This window comes from Talpa occidentalis, unplaced genomic scaffold, assembly GCF_014898055.3.
Source record: "Talpa occidentalis isolate TD23 unplaced genomic scaffold, MPIMG_talOcc4v2.1 talOcc4.16, whole genome shotgun sequence".
Lineage (NCBI taxonomy): Eukaryota > Metazoa > Chordata > Mammalia > Eulipotyphla > Talpidae > Talpa > Talpa occidentalis.
In genome coordinates, this window is record NW_023601653.1 from 42,327,811 (window position 1) to 42,347,327 (window position 19,517).

The following is a 19,517-nucleotide window of genomic DNA, read 5'->3' on the forward strand; positions in this document are numbered from 1 at the left end:
GAATTCTTTTCCATGTATGGTTCTGGATTAAGGCTGGCTACAAGGAAGAGGGAAGCGGAAGTCATTTTACTTGTAAGATTGGTCTAAGGCCAACTGTAGGAACTGTCACGGCTGGTAGGTGTTGTTGCTTATATACTCCCTTCCCTTTTTGGCTGTGCAGCCAAAGTTGGTTGTGTGACTCCTTCAGCCCTGACAGAGCTTTCCCTTTAAGCTTCCCTAAGTTTTAGACCAAGGGTCTGTGTACTTCCATGGTAAAAGTCACAAATTTTATCAAGTCTGGAGCTGCTAAGAGATAGACGTGTGTTCCCCTTTGTTCTTTGGGTTTTAGTTTGTCCTTGTCCTCTCCCACTTCCCATCCAGCATTCCTTCTCAATACAAGTTTTGCTGATATGTAGAAACTTCTAGTTTATTACCAGGTATTGAGGCAATAGCTTTTCATAAACTCTTTACCAACTCTATAACTTCTATTCCTTATTCCATGTCACTCATAGTGGTTCTGGCTATCTGTCTGAGCTCTAATTGATAAAGAGAAGAACATGTATCTTTTAATTAATCCAGTGTCAAAATTTTCCTGTTTCCTATTCCATTCCATTGGATACCTGGTAAAGTGGTTGGCTTGAGTTTAAGAACCCTGTTGTTAAAAATAAACATATTTTAGGGGGCGGAGCAACATGGCGGCGAGGAGACGCTGCGAGTAAGATCTCCCATTAAAAAAAGTTAATAGGGAGGAAAAGCGGCAGGTCCCAGTGAGAACTGGGACACGGAAGATAAACGGGTGACGCCAGCGAACTGCCCGAAGAAGAAACTGGCCATAAAAGAGGACTAGAAGGGAGGGAAGCGCAGAACCCTGCTCCCCTCCCCCGCCCACAGAGGCGGCACTCTCCGACCGGCAGAGAGGAGGGAAACAACAAACCAAAACGACCCACAAGAACAAACGACGCAGCAAGCGGGACTGTGAGTGGAAAGGAACTATTGCAGCCACCACACCCCGTGAACGGGAGCTGAGGCGAACCCTGCAGGATCCGCCGCGCGCGCGCGCGGCGGTGAGCGAACGGCTCCAGGCGCCATTAGAGAAGAACAAAGACCCCGGGAGACGCGCACACAGCCCGGGCTGCCGGTAAGCTTGCGCGGAGAGCGGCGCGCTCGGCGCGCTTGAAAAGCAAGTGCAGACCTGGATCGCGGCTGCCCAGGTCCCCGCGCCTGCGACCTAGGCTTGCGGGGAGACGACCTAGGCTTGCGGGGAGACGCGCGGAGGTCCTCACTGAGGTGAAGGTCCCTCCCTGAGTGAGCAGGAACCAGGCGCCCAGGCACGGGAGCGGTGCAAAAGGCGCCATTCCCGCGCCACTGAACTGGGCTACAGCCCGCGTCCTGGAACTGAGGGCTTTGAACTGAGACCCGGGGCACGAAAATTCGGGGCGTGGTTTCTCCACGACGGTGGGGCACAAGGCAGACACAGCACCCCAAAGCTGTTGAGGTGTACCCTACCATTCCCGCTCTGTTCTCTGTCCCACGGGGTGGGGGGAGGCGAAAAACAGCCCCCCAAGGACAATAGGAGAGATCTCTGGCGCCACCTAGCGACCAGGAAAAAAAAAGTCACTAACACCCTATAAAACAGGACATTTCTTAAGACTGCTTGAAAAGGGCAGAAGGTTTCTGGAGGACCCAGTGGCCAGCCGGGAAGTTATTCCACGCCAGGCCCCTTCCGACCAGCAGTCTGAGCCCACAGAGGGAGCAGGCACCCACGTCCGGGGCAGACCGGGTGCGCAGAAGAGTGTGCCTGAAACCGGAGGCGCAGGGACTGCATCCCGCTTCGCCATTTGAGAACAGGGACATTTCTTCAGTAAAAACTGCCTAAAACCAGCAGAAAGCTCCCCCAGAAGACAGAGATGGCTCCTGGAAGAGCCAGAGGGGAGCGGAGAAGTTCACCCAAGATGTCAGTCAGTCCGAGCAACACAGTGTCCCAACGCATACGACAAATTAGAAAACAGACAGTAGGGAGTAGAAGAACCACACGCAACCTAAAATCTCCTCAGGAAAGAAGCACACCACAAAAAGAAAACCACTCCCCAGATTGCAACGACAGCAACTTGGAAGAACTTCTGAGCCTTCCAGAAAGAGAATTTAAAATTGCCATGATTAAAAAAGTGATAGATCAGAAGAAGGAAATTGAGTCCCTAAAGAGGGAAGTAAGAGAAATGCAGGAGATCAAAGAATTAATGGAGGAACTAAAGAACTCTGGGAAAAGCAATGAAAGCAGAATAGATGAAATGGAAGAACGAATAAGTAATCTTGAAGACACAGAAATAAAAAGAACCAAAACAGAAAAGGAAAGAGAAGTACGAAGGAAAAAGAATGAAGAAAGACTTCGGGAACTATCTGACTCCATGAGGAAAGGAAATATAAGAGTTATAGGAATTCCAGAAGGAGAGGAGAGAGATGTAGGAACAGAGAAAATATTCATGGATATAATTGAAGAGAACTTCCCAAATGAGAAGAAGGAACTGAAAATTGATATACAAGAAGCAAGAAGAACACCAAACTTCCACGACGAAAGGAAAAACACAGCAAGACACATAATAGTAAAGCTCCCAAGAATCCAGGACAAGGAAAAAATAATGAAGCTGACAAGAGGGAAGAAACAGATAACATTTAAAGGAAACCAATCAAGCTGACATCAGACTTCTCTGAAGAAACACTACGGGCAAGGAGAGAGTGGAGGGACATAGTCAACAGACTCCAAGAAAACAGATGCCAACCAAGAATACTCTATCCCGCAAAGCTCTCCTTGCTCTATGAAGAAAGTATAAGGACCTTCCCAGACAAACAGAAACTCTGGAATTTCATTAAGACTAAACCCCCACTCCAAAAAATACTACAAGGAATCCTAAAGCCAGAACCTCAGAGGGACGAATAACAATGAAAGAAGGCCAAAAAAAAAAGTTATTAAAAGAATAAATAAATAAAATCAAAGGAAAGACAAACACAATGGCAAATACAGATGCTAACATATCAATATTAACTCTAAATGTAAATGGACTAAACTCTTCAATAAAAAGACACAGAGTTGCAGCCTGGATTAAGAAACAAAACCCAACCTTTTGCTGTCTCCAGGAAACACATTTAGCTACAAAAGATAAAAATAGGCTCAAAGTCAAAGGATGGAAAACAATCGTACAAGCAAATGGGCCAAAAAAGAAAGCAGGAACAGCTATACTTATATCAGATAAAACAGACTTCAAACTCAAAAAAATAAAAAGAGACCCCAATGGTCACTACATTATGATTAAGGGGACAATACTTCAAGAAGAAATAACACTCATTAACATATACTCACCAAACGAAAGAGCACCAAAATATATCAGACAACTGTTGTCCTCTCTGAAAACAGACATCAGAGAAAACACATATGTAGTGGGAGACTTCAACACACCACTATCAACAATGGATAGATCAACAAGACAAAAAATAAGTAAAGAAACTAAAGCTCTAAATAAGGACCTAGAGCATTTGGGCTTAACAGACATCTATAGAACACTAAACCCAAAAAAAACGGAGTACACATTTTTCTCAAGCGCACATGGATCATTCTCCAGGATCGATCACATACTGGGGCACAAGACAAACATCAACAGATACACCAAGATTGAAATCATACCAATCATCTTTTCTGACCACGAAGGCATCAAACTAGAAATAAATCATAAAAAGAAGGCAAGGAACTATCCTACCTCATGGAGATTAAAAGCCACACTACTGGAAGACCACTGGACTAACGAGGAGATCAAAGAAGAAATTAAAAAATTCTTTGAATTGAATGACAAGGAGGACACCAATATCCTAAATGTATGGGATGCAGCAAAAGCAGTAATAAGAGGAAAATATATAGCAATAGAAGCTCACATCAAAAAACAAGAAAGAACTCAAAGAAACAACCTAATCTCGAAGCTCAAAGATCTAGAAAAAGAACAACAAAACCCCAGAACCAGTAGAAGAAAAGAAATAATAAAAACCAAAGCAGAAATAAATGAAATTGAAACTAAAAAAACAATCCAAAAGATCAATGAAACCAAGAGCTGGTTCTTTGAAAAAATAAATAAAATAGACAAACCCCTAGCCAGGCTCACAAAGGAAAAAAGGGAGAAAGCACAAATACACAGAATCATAAATGAAAGAGGAGAAATCACAACGGACACAGCAGAAATCAAAATAATAATCAGTAACTACTATGAACAGTTATATGGAAACAAGTTCAACAATCTAGAGGAGATGGACAAATTCCTACAACTCTACAATCACCCAAAGCTAGATAAAGAAGAAATAGAACACCTAAACAGACCAATTACAAGCAGCGAAATTGAAATGGTAATTAAAAACCTCCCCAAAAACAAAAGCCCAGGACCTGATGGATTTACAAATGAATTCTACCAAACATTCAGAGACGAATTAGTGCCTATCCTTCACAAACTCTTCCAAAAAATTGAGAAGGAAGGGACAATACCAAACACGTTCTATGAAGCCAATATTACACTAATACCAAAACCGAATAAGGACAACACAAAAAAGGAAAACTATAGGCCAATCTCCCTAATGAACACTGATGCAAAAATCCTCAATAAAATTTTAGCTATCAGAATCCAACAATGTATCCATAAGATAATTCACCACGACCAAGTTGGATTCATTCCAGGGGCACAAGGATGGTTTAACATCCGAAAATCAATCAACGTTATCCAACACATCAACAAAAAGAAATATAAAAACCATATGATAATATCAATAGATGCTGAGAAAGCTTTCGACAAAGTGCAACACCCATTCATGATAAAAGCCCTTGAAATTCTTGGGATACAAGGAACATACCTCAATATCATAAAGGCCATCTATGACAAGCCAACAGCCAGTATCATTCTCAATGGTGAAAAGCTGAAAGCAATTCCATTAAGATCTGGAACAAGACAAGGATGCCCACTCTCACCACTGCTTTTCAATATAATACTGGAAGTCCTAGCCAGAGCAATAAGACAAGAGAAAGACATCCAAGGAATCCAAATAGGAAAAGAAGAAGTCAAACTATCACTATTTGCAGATGATATGATAATATACATAGAGAACCCCAAAATCTCCACAGAAAAACTAATTCAACTCATCAATCAATTCAGTAAAGTGGCAGGATACAAAATCAACACGCAAAAGTCAGTAGCCTTCCTATACACAAACAATAAATCTGAAGAAGAAGAAATCAAAAAAACCACCCCTTTTATTATCGAAACAAAAAAAATCAAATATTTGGGAATAAATCTAACAAAAGAGGTAAAGGACCTATACAAAGAAAACTATAAAACACTGTTAAAAGAAATAGAAGAAGACACAAAAAAATGGAAAGACATCCCCTGCTCATGGATTGGAAGAATAAACATTATTAAAATGGCCATCCTACCAAAAGCAATATACAGATTCAATGCTATTCCAATCAAAATCTCAATGGCATTCTTCAAAGAAATAGAACAATTATTGATGAAATTCATATGGAATCACCAAAAACCCCGAATAGCCAAAGCTCTACTGAAAAAAAAAGAAGGAAATGGAGGCATCACACTCCCAGACTTCAAACTATACTACAAAGCCATAATCATCAAAACTGCATGGTATTGGCACAAGAACAGACATACAGACCAATGGAATCGAATAGAAAATCCAGAAATAAACCCACAGATTTATGGTCAACTAATCTTTGACAAAGGAGCAAAGACTATGCATTGGAGCAAAGAAAGTTTGTTCAATAAATGGTGCTGGGAAAACTGGGTCGCTACATGCAAAAGAATGAAGCTTGACCACTCCCTCACACCATACACAAAAATCAACTCAAAATGGATTAAAGAACTAGACATAAGACCTGAAACCATAAAATACATAGAAGGAAATATAGGCGAAACACTACGGGATTTGCACATCAAAGACATCTTTACAGACACATCACCCAAAGCAGTGATAGTGAAGAGAAAGATAAACAGCTGGGACTACATCAAATTAAAGAGCTTCTGCACAGCAAAAGAGACAATAACAAAAACAAAGAGAAACCCCACCAACTGGGAGAACATTTTTGCACCCAACACTAATGATAAAGGACTGATCACAAAAATCTGCAAAGAGCTGATGAGACTCAGCAACAACAAAGAAAATAATCCAGTCAAAAAATGGGCAGAAGAGCTAAAAAGAAACTTCTCTGAAGAGGAAATGCAAGTGGCCAACAGACATATGAAAAAATGTTCAACATCACTTGTAATCAGGGAAATGCAAATCAAAACTACCATGAGATACCATCTCACACCAGTGAGAATGGCACATATTAAAAAAACTAGCAACAACAAATGTTGGCGAGGATGTGGAGAAAAAGGAACTCTTGTGCACTGTTGGTGGGAGTGCAAACTGGTCCAACCACTATGGAGAGCTGTGTGGAGATTTCTGGACCTACTAAACATAGAGCTTCCATATGATCCAGCAATTCCACTCCTAGGTATTTACCCAAAGGACACAGAAACATCAATTCCAAAGAGCACCTGCACTCCTATGTTTATAGCAGCACTGTTTACAATAGCTAAGCTTTGGAAACAACCCAAATGCCCAAAAATAGATGACTGGATCAAGAAGATGTGGTACATATATACCATGGAATATTACTCAGCATTCAAAAAAGATAAACACATGCAATTTGCAGCAACATGGATGGCGCTGGAAGGGATCATGCTCAGCGAAATAAGCCAAAAAGAAAAAGAAAAATACCGGATGGTCTCACTCATAGCAGGAATCTAGAAAACTTAAATAAGGGACCAGGAAAATGAATATAAGAAAGTGAAAATCAAAATCAACAAAAAACTATGAACCAGAGACACTTTTTGGGGGGTGGGGGGCGGGAGGGGAAGGATTGGGGTCAGAATGGGGCGTTTGCAATTGTATGGGGGAATATAAAAATAAAATTTAATATTTAAAAAAAAAATAAACATATTTTTATGACGGGATCATGAAAGTATGGTCTATATACACAATGGAATAGTACTCAGCAATCAAAAAGGACAAACTCATGCCATTCCCAGCAAAATGGATGGAGTTGGACAGGATTATGCTTAGTGAAATAAGTCAGAAGGAAAAAGAATAATATCAGATGGTTTCACTTATAGGTGGAATATAGGTGAACTGAAAAAAGGGTCAGGAAAAAGACAAAACTTGCTAGCTGACCATAGATCTGAGGCATCCAGCAGGGGAGGGGGAGGAGAGGGGTCAAAACAGGGGAGGGAAGAGCACAAGGGACTAAGGTGACAGTTCATGGGTGATATGGTGGTGGGATAATTATGGGGACTACACCTGAGGGGGGAAATCAAATACTGTACAAAAATGAACAATGGTGTAAGAAAAATATATACTTACATCTTTAAATCCTAGATTTGTCTTCAGTGTAGTAAGATGTACACACAGTGAGTGTTTATGCACAGATTTATGTTACCCCTCTCAATCTCACTAGACAGAATGTTTCATTGAGAGGTAAGAGTATGCAAAATCAGTCATACTTATTTGCATTGTTATTTCTCTCCTTTCCTTTATGTATATGGTTTCTTTTAACACATGTGGTTGGACTTCTGTAAGGTAAATATTCAAATAATGTGATTCCTTTATAAGCACACCAGCTTCATCATCAAACATTTTCTTCATTTCACTTCCACTTTTGGTGCTGATGTCTCTTCGTCCTCGAGTTATTTCACCCCTGGGTGCCCTTGGTCTGTAGAAAATGCATTCTGCTCTTTTTCCCCCCTTCCCTTCAATTTCATCAAGTCCCCCTTCAGCTTTAATCTTCTTTTCCTAAAATCTACAATTTGAGATTTGTGTGATTGTTACTTCAAAGTTGTAAACTTGAGCAAATTAGAGCTATGGATTTTGTTACCAAAGTAAAATGAGCGTGTCCAGGCCATTTGAAAATTTCATGGGAAACACTCCCAATCCTAAAAGGATTATAGGAGGGTCATGATTTATCCTATTGTTTGGCAAGAAGAGCAAAGTTTCTTGATAAGCAGATGCTTGGAAGCAGATGCTATTTCAGTATTGTCACTTCACAATTGTGTAAATCTTATCCTTGGGTGTGTGTTTTAATTAATGAACTGCTTACATTACGGTTGGATTTCCTGATTTATTGAGATTTTGTTTCACCTGCATTCCACTTAACTAAATCCACAAGCTTCAAGCTTGATTTACTGTCTCAGTTCAAATGAAAACACACTTCCATGACAATATTTATAGTTTTTTTTAATAGCATCGTGATTGGAAAACAAACCTTTGTTCACTATAATATTCAAAAATAATGAAAATTAAAAATCTTCCTTTCATTTCCTCACTTCCCTTCTGGAAACCCACAGAAGCTCCCCATTGCCTGGAAGAGAAAACCTCAATCTTTTTCACTGGCCATGTCTCTGTGATTTCCACTGGGGACAAACCCCCATGAGTATCGCAGTCCCAAGTGGCATATGCTGTGGGTTATAATTGTAAACAGAATCCTTCTGTCCTAACCAGTGCAGAGGAAGTTAGTCTTCCTGGTGTCCCCTGATTGATTGTCCCCACCCCCCCTTTCTTGGGTTCATCTTAGTTTCTTTCATGGAGTTTCTGTGTGGTTCACACAACCACCCAGCCCTCTTAATATGCCTGAAATGGCCAAAGGATCAGGTAGCCCCGGCTTAGTGACTTAAAGTAGCTACTCCTTTATTCCGGCCAACAGATGCCCAGTTATGCCTTCCCAATTGTTGCTCTGAGTTCCTGATCTTCTTCCATGTAAGGTGAGTTTAAGTGGAAAGGTCCCCTGTCCTTAGGCAAGGGGTCTCATTTTTTTATCCATAACTGGAGTCTTGGCTTCAAAGAAACCTTATCAGAACCACACCACTTCATAAAATAGATAAGCAAATTACAAATTTTAAAAAAGATTTATTTTTATTTATTTATGCATATAAGAACTGGGGTGTAGGCCAGAGGTGTGTCGTGAGAGGATTCCCTAGAGACAGTGTGGAGCAGAAGAGGCTGATCTACTGAAATCTGCTGAGGGGAGTAATGGGTGAGACAGGAGAGGTATGCTGTGCCATGTTGGTCAGCTCCCTGCCCAGGGATGGAGCTGAGGCCCCAGTGGCTGGCAACAGCTTGACAGCCCTGAGACTTTAATCCCTGTGCCACCAGGGAGGTCCCTGGTTCAGGAGCTCTCAATAACATCAAGTAAGTTGAACTTTGCCAAATCTAGTCTATCTTCTCTTCTTCTTTCTGGCTTATTTCACTGAGTATGATCCCTTCTAACTCCATCCATGTTGCTACAAACTGCATGTGTTTATCTTTTTTGATTGCTGAGTAATATTCCATTATGTATATGTACCACATCTTCTTGATCCAGTCATCTATTTTTGGGCATTTGGGTTGTTTCTAAGCTTAGCTATAGTAAATAGTGCTGCTATAAACATAGGGGTGCAGGTGCCCTTTTGAATTAATGTTTCTGTGTCCTTTGGATAATACCTAGGAGTGGAATTGCTGGATCATTTGGAAGCTCTATCTTTAGTAGGTTGAGGAATCTCCATACAGCTTTCCATAGTGGTTGGACCATTTTGCACTCCCACCAGCAGTGCCAGAGAGTTCCTTTTTCTCCACATCCTTGCCAACATTTATTATTGCTAGTTTTTTTAATATGTTCCATTCTCACTGGTGTAAGATGGTATCTCATGGTAGTTTTGACTTGCATTTCCCTGATTACAAGTGATGTTGAACAATTTTTCATATGCCTGTTGGCCATTTGCATTTCCTCTTTGGAGAAGTTTCTTTTTAGCTTTTCTGCCAATTTTTTGACTGGATTATTTTCTTTGTTTTTGTTGAGTCTCATCAGCTCTTTGTAGATTTTTGTCATCAGCCCTTTATCATTAGTGTTGTGTGCAAAATTTTTCTCCCAGTCGGTAGGGTTTCTCTTTATTTTGGTTGTTGTCTCTTTTGCTGTGCAGAAGCTTTTTAATTTGATGTAGTCCCAGATGTTTATCTTTGCCTTCACTTTCACTGCTTTGGGTGATGTGTCTTTAAAGATGTTACTGAGGTGCATGTCATATATGTTTCGCCTATATTTACTTCTATGTATTTTATGGTTTCAGGTCTTATGTCTAGTTCTTTAATCCATTTTAAGCTTGTTTTTGTGCATGGTGTGAGGTAGTAGTCAATCTTCATTCTTTTGAATGTAGCGACCCAGTTTTCCCAGCACCATTTATTGAACAAACTTTCTTTGCTCCATTGCATATTCTTTGCTCCTTTGTCAAAGATTAGTTCACCATAAATCTGTGATTTATTTCTGGGTTTTCTATTTGGTTCCATTGGTCTGTGTGTCTGTTCTTATTCCAATACCATGCAGTTTTGATTACTATGGCTTTGTAGTATAGTTTGAAATCAGGAGTGTGATGCCTCCATTTCCTTCTTTTTTTTTTCAGGAGAGCTTTGGCTATTTGGGGTTTTTGGTGGCTCCATATGAATTTCATCAATATTTGTTCTATTTCTTTGAAGAATGTCATTGAAATTTTTATTGGAATAGCATTGAATCTGTAAATTGCTTTTGGTAGGATGGCCATTTTAATAATGTTAATTCTTCCAATCCATGAGCAGGGGATGTCTTTCCATCTCTTTTGTGTCTTCTTCTATTTCTTTTCTTTTCTTTTCTTTTTTTAAGATTTATTTATTTATTTATTTATTTATTTATTTATACAAGCACTGGGTACAGTCAGAAGCATGGGAGGGTGAGAGAATTCACCAGAGCGGAAAACAGAACAGGAAGACCAACGAAGTACACTGCTGAGGGGAGCAGCGGGCGGCAGGAGAGGTCTGTGTGCCATGTGGGACCCTCGCTGGTGGCCGAGGATCTAACTGGCACTGCAGAGGCTGCAGGCAGTCTTGCAATCCAGTGCTCAACCCCTGCACCACTGGGGAGGCCTAATTTCTTTTAACAGTGTTTTATAGTTTCCTTTGTATAGATCCTTTACCTCTTTTGTTAGGTTTATTCCCAAGTATTTGATTTTTTTTGTTTCAATAATAAAAGGGATGGTTTTTTTGATTTCTTCTTCAGATTTATTGTTTGTGTATAGGAAGGCTACTGATTTTTGTGTGTTGATTTTGTATCCTGCCACTTTACTAAACTGATTAGTTTCATTAGTTTTTCTGTGGAGTTTTTGGGGTTCTCTATGTATATTATCATATCATATCATATCATCTGTGAATAGTGATAGTTTGGCTTCTTCCTTGCCTATTTGGATTCCTTGTATGTCTTTCTCTTGTCTTATTTCTCTGGCTAAGACTTCCAATACTATATTGAAAAGCAGTGGTGAGAATGGACATCCTTTTCTTGTTCCAGATCTTAATGGAAATGCTTTCAGCTTTTCACCACTGAGAATGATATTGATTATGGGCTTGTCATATATGGCCTTTATGATGTTGAAGTATGTTCCTTGTATCCCGAGAATTTCAAGGGCCTTTATCATAAATGGCTGTTGTACTTTGTTGAAGGCTTTCTGAGCATCTATTGATATTATCATATGGTTTTTATATTTCTTTTTGTTTATGTGTTGGATTATATTGAGTGATTTTTGGATGTTGAACCATCCTTGTGTCCCTGGAATAAATCCTACTTGGTCATGGTGAATTATCTTATGGATACATTGTTGGATTCTGATAGCTAAAATTTTATTGAGGATTTTTGCATCCATGTTCAGTAGAGATTGGCCTGCAGTTTTCTTTTTTTGTGTTGTCTTTGTTCAGTTTGCTATTAGTGTAATGTTGGCTTCATAGAATGTGTTTGATATTATCCCTTCCTTCCCAATTTTTTGAAAGAATTTGTGAAGAGATAGGCACTAATTCATTTCTGAATGTTTGGTAGAATTCATTTGTAAATCCATCTGGTCCTGGGCTTTTGTTTTTGGGGAGGTTTTTGATTACCATTTCAATTTCACTGCTTGTAATTGGTCTGTTTAGGTGTTCTATTTCTTCTTTATCTAGTTTTGGGTGATTGTGGAATTGTAGGAATTTGTCCATCTCTTCTAGATTGTTGAACTTGTTTGCATATAATTGTTCATAGTAATTTCTGATTATTCTTTTGATTTCTGCTGTGTCTGTTGTGATTTCTCTTCTTTAATTTGTGATCCTACTTATTTGTGCTTTCTCCCATTTTTCCTTTGTGAACCTGGTTGGGGGTTTGTCTATTTTATTTATTTTTTTGAAGAACCAACTTTTGGTTTCATTGATCTTTTAGATTGTTTTTTTAGTTTCAGTTTCATTTATTTCTTCTTTGATTTTTATTATTTCTTTTCTTCTATTGGTTTTAGGGTTTTTTTGGTTTTCTTTTTCTAGTTATTTGAGCTGTGTGATTAGGTTGTTTCTTTGAGTTCTTTCTTGTTTCTTGATGTGAGCCTGTATTGCTATATATTTCCCTCTAATTACTGCTTTTGCTGCGTTCCATATACTTAGGAAATTGGTGTCCTCCTTGTCATTCAACTCAAAGTATTTTTTAATTTCTTCTTTGATCTCCTCATTAGTCCAGTGGTGCTCCAGTAGAATGGGTTTCAATCTCCATGAGGTAGGAAAGTTCCTTGCCTTCTTTTTATGGTTTATTTCTAGCTTGATGCCTTCATGGTCAGAGAAGATGGTTGGTATGATTTCAATCTTGGCGTATCTGTTGATGTTTGTCTTGTGTCCCAGTATGTGATCAATCCTGGAGAATGATCCGTGTGTACTTGAGGAAAATGTGTACTCAGATTTTTTTGGGTTTAGTGTTCTATAGATGTCTTTTAAGCTCATGAGCTCTAGATCCTCAGTTAGAGCTTTAGTGCCCTTATTATTTTTTGTCTTGTTGATCTATCTATTGTTGCTAGTGGTGTGTTGAAGTCTACTACTACATATGTGTTTTCTCTGATGTCTGTTTCAGAGAATAGTTGTTTGATATATTTTGGTGCTCCTTCATTTGGTGAGTATATGTTAATGAGTATTATTTCTTCTTGAAGTATTTTCCCCTTGATCATAATGTAGTGACCATTGGGGTCTCTTTTTACCTTTTTGAGTTTGAAATCTGTTTTATCTTATATAAGTATAGCTGTTCCTGCCTTCTTTTTGGTTCATTTGCTTGTTGGATTATTTTCCATCCTTTTACTTTCAGTCTATTTTTATCTTTTATAGTTAAGCAAATTTCTGGGAGACAGCAAAAGGTTGGGTTTGTTTCTCAATCCAGCCTGCGACTCTGTGTCTTTTTATTGAAGAGTTTAGTCCTTTTAATTTTAGAGTTAATATTGATATGTTATTGTCTGTATTTGCCATTTTGTTTGTCTTTTCTCTGATTTTTATTTATTTATCTTTTTAATATTTTTGGGGGGTCTTGTTTCATTCTTATTCATCCCTCTGTTGGCTCTGGCTTTGTAGCATTTTTTGGAGTGGGGATTTAGTCATAATGAAATTCCAGAGTTTCTGTTTATCTGGGAAGATCCTTATCTTTCTTCATAGAGGAAGGAGAGCTTTGCAGCATAGAAGATTCTTGGTTAGCATTTGTTGTCTTGGAGTCTGTTGACTATGTCCTTCCACTCTCTCCTTGCCAATAGTGTTTCTTCAGAGAAATCTGATGTCAGCCTGATTGGTTTTCCTTTGTATGTTATCTGTTTCTTCCCTCTTGTCAGCTTCATTATTTTTTCCTTGTCTTAGATTCTTGGCAACTTTACTGTTATGTGTCTTGCTGTATTTTTCCTTTCATCATGGATGTTTGGTGTTCTTCTTGCTTCTTGTATATCTATTTTCAGCTTCTTCGTCATGTTTGGGAAGTTTTCTTCAATTATTTCCTTGAATATTGTCTCTGTTCCTATGTCTCTCTCCTTTCCTTCTGAGATTCCTATAACTCTTATATTTCCTTTCCTCATTTGTACTTCTCTTTCCTTTTCTGTTTTGGTTCTTTTTATTTCTGTGTCTTAGAGAGTACTTATTCGTTCTTCCATTTCATCTATTCCACTTTCACTGCTTTTCCCAGAGTTCTTTAGTTCTTCCATTAATCCTTTGATCTCCTGCATTTCTTTCACTTCCCTCTTTAGGGGCTCAATTTCATTTTTCTGATTGTTGATTATTTTTCCCATATCATTTTCGACTTCTTTCAGTTTTTAAATCATGGCAATTTTAAATTCTCTTTCTGGAAGGCTCAGAAGTTCTTCCAATTCACTATTTTTGTAATCTGGTGGGTGATTTTCTTTTTGTGTCTTTTCCCTGAGGACTTGCTTGGTTGCTTGTAGTTTTTCTTCTCCCTGCTGCTTGTTTTTTAATTTGTCCTATGCATTGGGACACTGAGTCACTGGTACTGGCTGGCATCTTTTTGGTGTGCTCTTTCTGGTATGTCGGAATATGGTGGTCCAATTGAGTCAAAAACTGTTATGCCAGAATTTCAGTAGGGCAGTGGTACTATGAATATGTTAGTGGTCACTGTCACAGAGACTCTCCTCCTTCTGTATTTGTTTAATTCCAAGGTGGGTCTTGTGGTCCCACAGACTGCCTTGCAGTGGCAGGATCTCCCCCTGGGCTCCAAATCGCTGGATTCCCCTCTGGGCTCCAACTGGTGGCCAGACAGGGCCTGGCTTGTGGGGGCTTTTCAGCTCACCTCTGACTGTGGGGGCAGCCCTTTCCCAGCTCAACGCAGTCTGGGTGGGTTCCTCCAGATGCAAAAAACTGTTTGCTCAATTAAATAGTTCATTGTCAGTCAGCACAGACTATGTGTGTTGTAATAACAAACAGTTCTCAAATTTTAATTATCTTAAAATTATGAAGCTTTATTTCTCATTTATACTGTATGTTTGCGTGAGGTTGGCATGGGGGCTGCTGGTTGTAACTATTCAGGGGACTAGCATGCAGTAGTTGTCTTCATCACCAGCCTCTAGGCCAAGGACAAGAAAACTTGCACTGCCCATCAATGCTTCCAACTTAGTCACATAACCCTCACTCAAAAATAAGCCATCTAGGAAGCTTGATCCTACAATGACTCTATCCTTTCTCTGAGATTCGAAGCAATATATTAGCTGTCCATTGAACATCTCACAGACACATAATAATAGTTCGGATCCACCAGTGCTCACCAAGTCCTCATATTACACTAAGACAGAGATTTCCATGTATAAGGGTGTTTAGTAATAATTTTAATACTATTGCTATCCATATTTTATAGATAGAGAAACTGAGATACTGAGAAGATGAATGATGTGGCCTGGTCCTACAGCTGTTAAAAGGTAAAACTAGGATTTGAACCTAGACAGACTGGCTTCATAGGCCACACTCAACCACTGCACTGCACACATCCCATTGAACTTTCTGGAAGGGAGTTTGCCCAGCGTTTCCCCTAATGCCACACCTGCTTTTTCTGCATTGCTCCTAATTGAGGTATTGGCACTACCAGCAACATTGGTGACCAGTGTCAGAAATCTGGGGTTGTCCTTGTTTTGTCTGTTTCCCTCAATTTCCATGTCCAATCCAAGGTAGCTCTTTTTCTCTGTAATCTATTCCCTACAGCAGTGGAAATGAACTTCTAAAAATACATATCTGAGGGATTTTCATACTAAAACCCTATGATTTACTACTTCCCATGAAATAAAGTCTGACATTTTATTGTTATTTCCTCTGCTGTAAACTTCCACACCCCTCCCTTGCCACACACACATTCTACTTTACAAAGTGCAAATTTCAGCTTAACTGTCACTTCTTGACAGTCAGAGCCCTCCAGACTGGGTCAGTTTCCCCCCTTTTTAATATTTCCACAGGATTGTGTATTTCATTCATTTATTTATTTATCTTTTTAGGATTTTTTATTTATTTATGCATACAAGAACTGGGGTGTAGGCCAAAGGTGCAGGGGGTGAGAGGATTCACCAGAGACAGAGGAACAGAACAGTGGTGGAAAACAGGCAGATCTACTGAAATATACTGCTGAGGGGAGCAGTGGGCTCCCTGAGGGGTGTAGGACCTAAAGGAGAGGTCTGCTGTGGGTCAGCTCCCTGGCTGGGATCCTACTCATGTTGCAGTGGCTGCTGATAGCTTGACAGTGCTGAGACTTAACCCCTTGTGCTACCAATGATGCCACTGTGTATTTTATTTTATACACTTATCAAGCATTTAGTCACTGTTTTTCATCATTAGGAAATAAGCTTTATTTGGCAAGAAGAGTGCTGATTTTGTTCATTGCTGTATCTGTGGCTCTTTAACACAGTGCCCTGAGCAAAGCAGGGCAGTCAACACCTATCTGTTGCATGAGGGGGTGAATCATATTGCTTACAACTAACTATTTGCATTTCACTTGACAGCAGATTGCAACACTGCAGCAGAGAATCTGTGGTTGAGACTGCTGGATTCCTTTAACTGGCAGGCTCTGCAAAACAGTGGGAGGAGTCTGGCCTCTATGTTCAAATACCAGCTTGCCACTGACATGGGTGACTGACAAGAAGTTATCAAAATGTTCAGTGTTAATCTCATTGGTGAGCTGGGAAGAAAAATAATCTCAAAGAATGGTCTAGAAACTAAGTCACATAAAGTTAATTCCTTTCCATAGACTGTTGTCCAGTAGTCTCTCTGCACTAGTCTCACTCCAGTTTCATCTTTTGCTAAGACCTCAGAGCAATAATTCCATATGCATCTCTCTACCAGAAGTGACATTCCTGTTTCTTCTTGGTGATATATCCACTTTCTGAGCCCACTTCAAAATCCAATTCACCTTTTGAGATAAAATTTCCTATATGCTCATTTCTGATTCTTCAGCATTTCATTATAAACAATCAATTGTGATTGATAGTACCTGATTTTGTAGATAGTTTCCAGTTGATAACAGAATAGATCACAATCCGTGAAGGTGGTTCCTTTGCTTCGTATGCTGCAAAGTGCCTTGTACAAAGTGGACAAGCAGAGTCTTAGTTAATTGTTATTAATTTAATGAATTATTAGTTTATTCATTCATTCTGCCTAGGATATAGAAGTTCTAATCATATTTATTTAAGGGCACAGTTGTATGTTTCAGCATTAAAAAAAGTATTGATAGTTTATGATGCAGCTACTTTTAGTTTTTGCTTTATTTGACACATGGACTAACCCTGTGTGTTTGTGTGTGGGGGGGGGGCAGGGTGATTTAAAAAGTTTGGATTTTTCAAAGAAATTATTCCAGTGAGATGGGAGAATTCAATTTCCTTATTCAATTCTACTTAAAAATGAATATGCAAAAAAAAAAACTTTGAAAAATACAAACTGACAGCTGAAAAAAAGAAAATTATAAACTGGGGAAAACATTGCTAGAGAAAATAAATAAATTTAAATAGTCCTATAGCTATTAAATTGAATTCATAGTTAAAAACCTCCCTCCCCCTCCAAATATATAACCCTCTGGATCCATATGCCTTCATTGGTGAATTCTACCAAACATTTAAATAAAAATAATGCCAATTTTATTCAAAAGTCTTTCAGAAAATTGAAGAAGAGGGAATATTTCTTGATTCATTTGTAAGACTGGCATTTGTCATCCAACAACTTCATGAATACAGATGCAAAAGTCTTAACAAATATGTACAAATTGTACCTAACAAAATATAAGAAGCTAATAAAACATCAAGTGAGGTTTATTCCAAGAATACAAGATTAAGTCAACATTTGAATATAATGTAATTCACTATCTGGACCGTCTAAAAAAAGAACCATATAATCATCTCAATAGATGCAAGCAATTTGAAAAAATTCAAAATCCATTGATCAAAAATCTCAGAAAACGAGGAAGAGAATGCTCTCAACCATATAGCGTACTTCTATCAAAAAAAGTGTATATGTGTATATATATATATATATATATATATATAGTTATAGTTACAGTTACAGCTTATATATTCAATTGACACTTAAATCTTCCCATTAAGACCAGAAACAGGGAAGGATTTCCAATGGACTGGGGTCCTCTCATGTATGATAATGCAAGAATAACAAATGAAAGATATACATTTTAGAAAGGACAAATGAAAATTGTATTCTAAGATGGCATGATTTTTCTACCTAGAAGATCCCAAAGAATTTACCAAATATCTACTAGATTTAATAAAGCTTTAGAGTACAGGCATAATACAAAAAGATCAATTTTATTTCTAAATACTAGTAAAGGACACTGGAAACACATTTATTTTAATTGAATTTACCAAATATCTACTAGATTTAATAAAGCTTTAGAGTACAGGCATAATACAAAAAGATCAATTTTATTTCTAAATACTAGTAAAGGACACTGGAAACACATTTATTTTAATTAAATATCATTTAAAATAACACCTTAAACATGAAATACTTAATGATAAAAAACAAAATATTTGCAAAATATGTATGCTGACAACTTAAATGTATTGATGACAGAAATAATAAAAGACCTAATTAAATATATGTCTATGAATCAAAAGACTCAGTGTTGTCAAGATATCAATTTCCCTCAAATTAATACATAGATTAAATATAATTGACAAGCTGAGTCTAAAAATTAGATGGAAAAGCAAAGGACCTAGAATTGCCAAAACAATTTTGAAAAACAATAAAGTTAGAGTATAAACTCTACCTTATTTTAAAACATCCTATAAAGTTATAGTAATCAAGGCAGCATGGTATTAGATAAAGAACAGAGGCATAGATCAACAGAACAGAATAGAGTGCACAGAAATAGTTTGGAAAAGTATCAAGGCAATACATAGAAAAGATAACGTTTTCCATGAATGATGCTGGAGTATTTGGATAGCCATTTGTGAAAAATGACATCTATATGTAAAAATCAATCCATGCCTCATAGTATATCTTGCAGTTTACTAGAAAAGGATCAAAAACCTAAACTTATTTTTTATTTTTTGAGAGGGCTTCAAATGAGATATATTTTATTTTTACATATTGTAAAATTTTCTTTTAAAAATTTTTTTTTATTGGACACATTGCTTAAAAATGAACAATGATGTAAAATATATTTAAACAAAAAATCCATCGGATAAAGGATGGGTAGCCAGGATATATACAGAATTCTTAATAGTAAGAAAACAGACAAGCCATTAATGTAGGCAAAGGATTTCAATAGATATACTGTAATAAAGAGACATGGTGGCAAATAACTACATGAAAAGATGTTCTACCTCATTAATTAAAAGCACAATGCGACACTCCCAAATAGCTGTAAAAATGGCTCAAACAACAAAATGATAGTTCCTTTTTCACTGCATCCTCACCAACATTTGTTGTTGCTTGTTTTTTTTTGCTATGAGGCATTCTTACTGGTGTAAGGTGGTATCTCAGTGTGGTTTTGATTTGCATTTCCCTGATTATAAGGGATGTTGAACATTTTTTCATATGCCTGTTGGCCATTTGCATTTCCTCTTTGGAGAAATGTCTTTTGAGTTCTTCTGCCCATTTCTTTTTTTTTTTTAAGGTTTATTTATTTTTATACAAGAGCTGGGTACAGGCCAGAG

At 38.1% G+C, this 19,517-nt stretch overlaps 1 protein-coding gene across 1 annotated transcript in view; it reads left to right on the forward strand.

Moving 5' to 3' along the window:
- The window catches only part of LOC119247570 (uncharacterized), a 169,089-nt gene extending 152,145 nt beyond the window's left edge, over positions 1–16,944 (forward strand). The window contains exons 7-8 of the mRNA XM_054696763.1: positions 15,227–15,287; positions 16,356–16,944. The gene's annotated coding sequence lies outside the window, so the exon portion shown is untranslated. The remainder of the gene's footprint in view (positions 1–15,226; positions 15,288–16,355) is intronic.
- Positions 16,945–19,517: the final 2,573 nt, after the last annotated feature.